The sequence below is a fragment of the Corella eumyota genome, chromosome 7, assembly GCF_963082875.1.
Source record: "Corella eumyota chromosome 7, kaCorEumy4.1, whole genome shotgun sequence".
Lineage (NCBI taxonomy): Eukaryota > Metazoa > Chordata > Ascidiacea > Phlebobranchia > Corellidae > Corella > Corella eumyota.
The window spans coordinates 7827788-7836715 of NC_137496.1; the positions used below are offsets into that span (position 1 = coordinate 7827788).

General features: G+C 31.5%; 2 pseudogenes; one reads left to right on the top strand and one right to left on the bottom strand.

The window, feature by feature from the left end:
- The first annotated feature begins 2168 nt into the window (after positions 1-2168).
- Positions 2169-3658, top strand: LOC145760280 (uncharacterized; annotated as a pseudogene).
- Positions 3659-3854: 196 nt separating this feature from the next.
- LOC145760281 (uncharacterized) lies at positions 3855-5751 on the bottom strand (annotated as a pseudogene).
- Positions 5752-8928: the final 3177 nt, after the last annotated feature.

Here is an 8928-nt window from a genome sequence, read left to right on the forward strand (position 1 = left end):
TGGTAAAAAGCAATTTTGGTGAAAATAAGCGTTAAAAATCTTTCAATTACACCTTCCCAAATTTCAAAAGACGAATAGTACTTTTTATAAAATATAGAAAAAAAATTATGTGCAAATATATAATTAATTAGCAACGAAAGTGTTCGCCCCTAAGCTCGCGGAATCATTTTGTATTGTGAACTGGCATTGCAAAAGAATAACAAAGTTAAATGAAATTTATATTTAAAGCTAATTACTTATTTAGTTTTGTTTAAAAATGAAGCAGTTGAATTCCACTTTAAATTCGAAATTGATTAAAGATAGTCAGAAACTTACGGAAGTCGTTATAAGAGAATTTACAAACCCTATTAGGCTCTGTGCTTAAATAAGACCTTATAAGGCTTCAAGCTGACAACATAAAGAATACTAATTATAAATTCCTAACACCAGGTTGCATTTTTTTTGCTGCGCCACGTATTGTGTTAAATTAGTCCGTTTCTTATTGGTTAAGAAATCTGACATATTTTAGTCGCACTACAAGCCTTATTTTTTTAATATGGAAAAAAGGGCAAAAATCAATACGGGTAGCGCTGGTCGTTCTTTAGCTTTATTTTCTTAATGAAAAAAGCAAAAGGGAGCAAGCCATATACATTGTCAAATAGGTAAAATTATTACCATAAATTTATCCATAAATTTTACGGTACGAAATACTGTAAAAATATACGCGATTAACGCCGTTTTTATCCAGTTTTTACTGATTTTTATCGTAAAAAGTACGCGATTATTTAAGGTATTTTTTACTGCTACGTTTCAAGTTTTATTTACGTTCAAAATTACTGGCAGCAGTTTTTACACAAAAAAGAACAGTAAACACACACATGTACTTTTTAGTCCAAAGTTTGGGTAGTGAATTGCACTAGCCTTCCCAAAGCCAAAACCTTCGGATGTGCACCCCCAGTATAGCGTTTTTTGCTGCATTTTGAACCTGGAGCATTAATTCCAGCAAAGTATCTGTATAAAAGAAAACATTTGATTAGTTTTAGTCATCTTAGTACATTTTTGCCAACTACAAAGAAAATAAACCTAAAACCATAAGGTGAAGTATCGAATAAAAAAGTAAGTTCTTAGGTATTTCAAAAAAAAGTTACTGGAAGAAATTCAATATCTCGCATTCATGCTAACCTTTGTATGAATTCCAGTGTTGCCACAGCCTTTTTTGGGTATAGCATGTTGAAGACATAGTATGAAATAAACAGGCATGCAACACCCAGAAAATAATTGTCACACCTCAGTATCAATTTATTTTCTATGGCTAGGACAAAGTTTGGAGCCCTTGCTGGCGAATCACCTAAAAAGTAAATGACTGTTGATTTGGGGGAAGAGCAATAAAAAAACACTTAACATAAGATTATTCGAAAATACATAAACCTACCTAACACAAAAAGAGTTCGACTTGGTTCACTTTTCTCAATTACTTCCAAAAGAAGACTCTCCTCCTAAATTTAACACAAATATTATGGTACTTTATAGTGCTAGTTAAAAATGAAAGTGCTATTGTAAGCCCTTTTTTAAGTTTAAGTTGAACATGCAATTACAAGATTACGACCGAAACAAGTGATATATAGATTAAAAGTAATTAAATTTACCTCCGCATATTTGAGAATTGCTGCTATTTCCTCGTTGAAGTGGGATGTTAAAATAGACAAAATTGATGCAGCCTTTGGTGTCTCATTTGTAATGAGACTGGATTCTTTTTCTATACTCTGGATCACTTTAAGAACACAAGTTACTCGTGCCATCTACCAATTTTTCATTTTTACTCTGACTTTTTTCCAACTAAGAACAAGTAAAAATGACCTTGCTGAGTTATGTCTTTATGGTTACTTTTTTACGGTTAATTTTACCTTTTTAAAAATTTTTATAACTAACACTAAAAATCTATTTTTTTAATATTGAAACTTTTTTCTTGTTTGGCGGTGGTGTTTTTGGAATACTTTCTTCACTTCCAGCATTTGATAGACCAGAAACGTTGAATAACTCATTAAAACTTTCATCAGATACAATAAAATCTGCGAATAGTTTTAAAATGGGGTTGATTCACCAGGTTACCACCAACCGATAGGGGACGCGCGCGATCAGTCCTAAACAATAATAGTGTAAGCAAATGAACAACGTTAAATATTGAAATATGTATACAAATTAGTTACCACCGCATTGAATTAAGTGTTTTTCTACTTAACTTATACAGGATATATAACAATATTACAAAATGCCGCAATATTGTGCTGTACCTTTTTGTAAAAATAGGAAGGGTGGCCATTTGTTTCCCAACAACCCTTCATTACGACGTGATTGGGTAATCAAAATCAAACGTGCCCAAACTCCCACAGGAAAACTGTGGATACCGGGAGAACACGACGTTGTTTGTTCGGACCATTTTAAAGCTTCTGATTACATATATTCAGGTAGGTTATAGTCAAATTACCAAGGACTATCCCTAATATTAACAGTTCTAACATTTCACTTTCATGCTAGGTAAAGATCAAACAAAAAAAAGATTGAAAAAAACAGCAATACCATCCATATTTATCGCTGACACAGAAATAAATGAAAGAGAACAAAGGGCAGTAAAGCGTAGATCTAATTGCTTAAGTAAAAATAGTAATGATATTGTTCCCACTGTTTCAAATGAGGTTGTGGTTGAGGCAGATAATTTAAACAGCGAAGTTGGGACAAATAAACGTTTGAAGGTAGATTGTAGTTCTCAGTGTACGTTAGTTTCTGGTGACCTTCTTCTGAACATAAATAAAATAAAGGATGATAAGAGAGCTCTACAATACTATACTGGATTTGATGACTACAATCATTTCATTTTATTTTTTCGTTGTCTGGGCCCTGCAGCATACCACCTTAATTATCAATGTGAAATATTAACTGTTGAAAATCAGCTATTTTTGACTTTAGTAAAAATAAGACAGGCAAAAGAAAATCGAGAACTATCTATTTTATTTAAGGTTAGTGAGAGTACTGTTTCAAGAATATTTAATGTGTGGGTTAATTTTATGTACTTTCAACTAAAGGAATTAGATATTTGGCCATCTCAAAAAATTATTAAACAACATATGCCAGAAAGCTTTAGCAATAGTTTTCCTACAACCCGAGTTATATTAGATGCTACAGAAATACCAATTGATAAACCATCTCATGTTCTTGCTCAAAGAGCAACATTTTCGAGTTACAAAAATAAAAATACGCTCAAAACAATGATTGGAATTTCTCCCAATGGCCTTGTAAGTTATGTTAGCCCACCTTTTGGTGGCTCTGCTAGTGATCGGCAAATCATTGAAGATTCCTCATTATATAAAGAAGCTTATCAATATTTTATTACAAAAGACAGCATAATGGCCGATAGAGGAATTTTAGTCCAAGACTTATTTGCAACATTTAATGTACTGGTAAATACTCCTACATTAAAGGAAAACATCAGTTGGATGCAAAAGATGTAGTTAAAGATCGTAGAGTTGCTTCACACCGCATACATGTCGAACGGGTTATTGGATTAAGCAAAACTTACAAAATCCTTAATTGCACTCTGTCTCATCAATTGGTCCCACTTGGATCGAGAATAATATTTTTGTGTTTTATGTTAGCAAATTTTCGTACATCTATTGTTACTTAATTGGATATAAATATAATAGTTATTTTTAAACTTTCTTGTTTTAATAAATTTATCATTTATATTTAGTTATATTTATAATATTTTAAGTCGAATTAATGTTTTGTTTTTATTCCTTGTTTTAAAACAAAATTATTTTGTATTATAATACAAATTAACGAAAAAAAATTTAGATTTTTTCTTTTGAAATGTTTAAATTTTAGCAGCTTATTTTTTTAGCAATAAAAGGGAGCCAATACTTGAGGTAAAACTCTTCCAACTTCGGAAACATGTCGTTCAGGACATAACTCTCATTAAAAGTAAGCAGCTCTACAAACATATCTTTAAAAGTATACACAACAAAGTAACAAACCCTAGCCTTACAAATGGCTATTTGAGCCTGAGTTGTTTTTTTTAAAGTAATTTTTTCATTTTTATATTCTAGAAAAGGAAACAAATTTCCTGGAACAATCCTGGACTCTCTTCCAGTGTAAGGACACTTTACCTCTATTAAAGTGGCATCATCAATTTTACCATCGGGACCAACTCCAAGGTAAGGTTTCTCAACAAAAATATTAAAGCCACACTTTTTAACCTCAACATTGAATTTTTCACAAAATTTTTGTAGGGCAATTGGTTCAAATTGGTGTCCATGCATAAGTGATAAACTAAAGATTTTTTTTCCACTAAACATACTGTCACAAAATTTTTCCATATCCCTATTGGCAGTGGCTGAAATTATTTCACCGAAGCGCGAAGAAGTTAAACGCCACTGCCTTTCCTTATTCCAAAGTTTAGAGTCACTTTGGGCCTTAGTACTATTTTCTATTAATTGTGCTTGTTCTTCACTAACCTACATTTAAATATATATTACTAAATGTAATATTTTCTAATAATTGAAAATTTCTTACTTCACTATTTTACCTTAAGCATATCTTCTACCCAAAATTCAACAAATGGCCGAGAAAAGTAGTCATGGTCTAGCTGTGCTGTTGCTAAATCTGCTTTTTCATAAAGATATCTCATGGTTAAACTCTTGGAGGTTGAAGCACAATAGGCTATTACGCTACTTCTGACCATGTCACAATATCCGCCAGAGTTGCGATACTGCATTGGCCTTGGATCATCTAAGGATGGTGATCCAGACCCAGGTAAATTTTCAGCAGCTATTGATGCACCTTAATAGACATGATTTATTACTATTAAGATATAGAATATATATCGTGTTTTTTTTAATATTCTGATCTTTTTGTTAAACCAAGTTGTTTTAACTACTAATATATGTTTCTATTCTTAACTTGTAGTTTTTTTACCTTCGTGTTTGCTGGTTGGATGGTGAAATTTTTGCAATGCTGCTGTACATGATTTTGCTATATTAATGATACCAGTATCCACAAAGTCAACTAGCATCAACAATACAGCTGCAACATGTTTACATGTACCATGGGAACCCTGACCTGCTGGGCAATCACAATCAGTGTTTTCTATTTCTCCTGACTCACTTATTTTAATTTTATAGCAATAAGTAACATTTTTTTTCATTGCAGCCTGAATTAACCCACTAGAATAAACTGATTGCTGTGTATAAAATATACTACATGCTTTTACTTTCTAGTAGCAGCTTTCCCTTTTGTAGTGATTTCAGATCACTGTTACTTGTGCTGTCTAAAGCACCTCGGTATACAAAATAGGCTTTGATAAATGAATGTTTTATTTGTGGAATTATATGGCGATCCAACACACACAGACTTCTGAAAGGTTCTGTGGGCCAGCTAACAATCAAGTTTTTTGGAATGGTAACTTCCACAGAAAAGTTGTTGTTACGGTCATAGTCTTTAAGTCTAAAATATTGAATATTTCGTATAAATATTAGCGTTTAGTGGTTAAATGTAACATTAAAGAAATGATTAGAAACTTGAAAATATATCAAATTTGGAAAGCACGAAGTTGATAGCGGGCTTATTAAGATCGGCCTTTTAGTAGCTAAGCTAGCTGGGCTAGATAATTTGTTTCATAACTAACCTATTAATTAAATCGATTTTTCTTCCCGTGACTTTAGCTCCCCGCTTGGCCAATTGTATTTTTAACTCGGCAACCGTTTTCTCTTCATAATTCATTTTTTAAAAGTTATGATATTAAATAAATATATGTTTTACCTTTGGCGTCGCTCGTAACTATAAACCGTAGGACCGAGGTCTAGCGCCATTAGCGGTAAACGCGTACATGAATCAACCCCATTAAATAATTTCAGATAAAATTACATAAATGTTTAAAAATGATGTTCACCTGAAGCATTGCAGGATTCAAGAACCACAGGTTGAGTTATTGGCTGTCACTAAGGATTTGATCCAGTTTTTCATAGTGCCTAGCAATTAAGTTTGGCATTGAAAGATCTCCAGATTGACCTGTTTTATTGCATAGGTTTTTATACCTAATATAATCTCGTTTTAACTACTAAATTTTCTTCTGACAAGCAATATAATCCCTGTTTGGTATGCTTTCAGCAACACTTTTAAACACTTCCTTATGACTTTTGGCACTGGAAATCATAAGTTGAATTTTCTCTGTTCCCCAGGCTTGAATTATCAGCCATGTTAAAGGTAGATTAGTCAAAACTTGCAATAAAATATTAAAATGAAATAGCTGCGTGATAACAACATATTGCATGTTATACTTATAAAATTGCCTTTGTTTACTAACAAACCACTTTGTATAAATTGTATGACATTTTTAATACCTCTTTCTACAAATTTTATAATATTTAAAAAAGTGGCTACATAAACAACAACGCGTGAATAAAAAAGTTTTTTCGTTTACACTTACAACTAGTATGTTTTCATAACTTAAGCGTTTACACTGGGATTTCATACCCTAAACCAGGCATGAAAACCGCTCATTTTACGCGTTGTGAAACCTGGTGCGAAACCTGATTTTGTCGTTCACACTGGGCTTAGTTTTCGTTTCTGGTGCCGAAAAAAAACCTAGCTCTGTGCCTATGTGAAAACGCAGCCTTAGACTGGCCGAAAAGTCTGGGACGAATGACGTGGGTGCGAAATACGTCCGGGGATACAAATAGTTTATAAGCTACTTAATAAACAGCTATAAAACCTGGGTAAGGACTCTGCCACCGACTTCCAGGCATTGTTTTTTAGCCTGCGATTGCTGTACCCTTGCAGGTGCTGGTCGAACAAACATGGATGATTTTTTACCTCCTCAATAAGCACTTCGTGTATTAAACTAGTTTTTTCTAAGTTACTTATGTTTATATTAGCCTAAAATGTATTAAGGTGCTTTTAAAATAGAAAATGTTTTAGGATACAAGTAGGTCCATACACACCATTAGACTTTTTGTAGGCTACTAGCTACTAACAAAGCTACTCACAATAACACACATGGTCTTGAAACAAAACATTGTTATATATAAAAAACAAATGTCAACTAAACGTGACACCTGCAATAACAAAAAAACTTTTAATAACTGCAAACAGAACGTTTTTTTATGGACTAAAAACTAGTATGGCCTAACGAAGCCACTAACGTATTGTCGTCTGCTTAAATTGTTGCCATAACAACAATTAAAGTTTTACCGGGTTGCGCTGGAAACGCGTGCCAGAGCAAATTTTCAGCGAAGATGAACTCATCTTTTTTGGCGTACGCCAAAAAAAATTGTATTTATTTAACATTAGCATTTGTGCGTTAAGTTATGTTACGCCAGTTGTAAACGCCCCTTTACAGTAACTTTGGCTTGCTTTTAAAACACAGGTTAACCTTGTAAAACATATTTACATTAAAACTGCTGAAACCTAAACATGATGTGCTTTTAAAGAATATTACAATTATAGACTTTGATACATTATGTTTATTAACACATTTAATAAACCCAACTACTACAGCCATAATAGTTCTAATATTTTTTACAATTAAATTTGGAATTTTGGTTTGGTTTCTATGTGTAGCATTTAAATATATTTACAGGATTTTCACACAAAATATTTAAAGATATTAATTAGTTTATAAGTTTAAATAATACATCACATAGCTATAGAGTGACAATTAACAAATAAAAAAATAGAAATATTGTGATAACTAGCAGGATAAAAGCTCCATGCGAAGAAATGGAAAACTATGCCAGGTTTGTGGGTACAATCGAACATAGCGAGCACTTATAGGTTGAGGAAAGTTGTTAAACTTGTAACCATTTCTATCTTCATTACCCAAGAATATCTTTATAAAGGGTTTGGTTTAATAAGAAATAGGTTAAATATAATGGGTATAATATGATAACCACTAAAATATTAAATTTTAATGATCTCGTTTTATTATTGTTTGTGTTTTTCAAAACTAAATAGTCAAAAAAAAATAGTCAGGTTTTTCAAAACTTTAGCAATAATGAAGGCTATCTGTGGTGAAGCCAAATCAACAATTAACAATCCATAACTTAAAATTCATAAACCACCCCATCACCATTATCTTTGATATATAAAGCTTATAAAAACATTTAGAATACCCTACACCACTATTTAAAGGTTGTGAAACTTCATTATAAGATAGAAAAAAATTCCAACAACTCACCCCGACTAGGTGCCCAACCATAGGTATGAGCATCTAATCTTGCTGTATGTGGTAAATAGAATTTGTTGACATAAGAACTAGCTGTGATGTCAGTACCCGGTATTCTCCCATCTTTTAATCCAAGCCCACATGAACTAACTATGAGTGCTTTTACACAAATAATATATACATTTTTTAGATTCCTAATAAAAAAGGTTTAATCAAATTATTTATAATGCCAGCTTTTATTTAAAACTGGTAGCATGTGACTTTTAAATGAAAAAGAACAAGTTGGGTTATGGTTTTTAATAACATGCAAAGGTTGTTTATTTAAATTTTTTTGATTTTTGTTATTAAATTTCACAATGTAAAAAATTTTAATCTACTTTAAAAAAAAAATTTCAAAATATCTAGTATTATGTAAATGTGATTTCCAAAGTTTTTTATATAAATATAAAAAATAATTAAACAAAATATTATATTACAGGTTATCAACATATTAACCGGCAGTTTAAAACATATTTTTTAACGACAGCGTTCAATAATAATTTTAAACTGATTTTTTGTTTTAAATATAATGGAGATCAGTGGACAATATAGATAAAGTTTGGTGTATCTAATTTCTTTGAAATAAATTTCAATAAAAAAATAATACAATAAAGAGATTATAATACAATAAAAACTAAATAACACAATAAAGACTTTAAAAATACCTTTTTAAAGTTAATTATTTTTAAATAGTT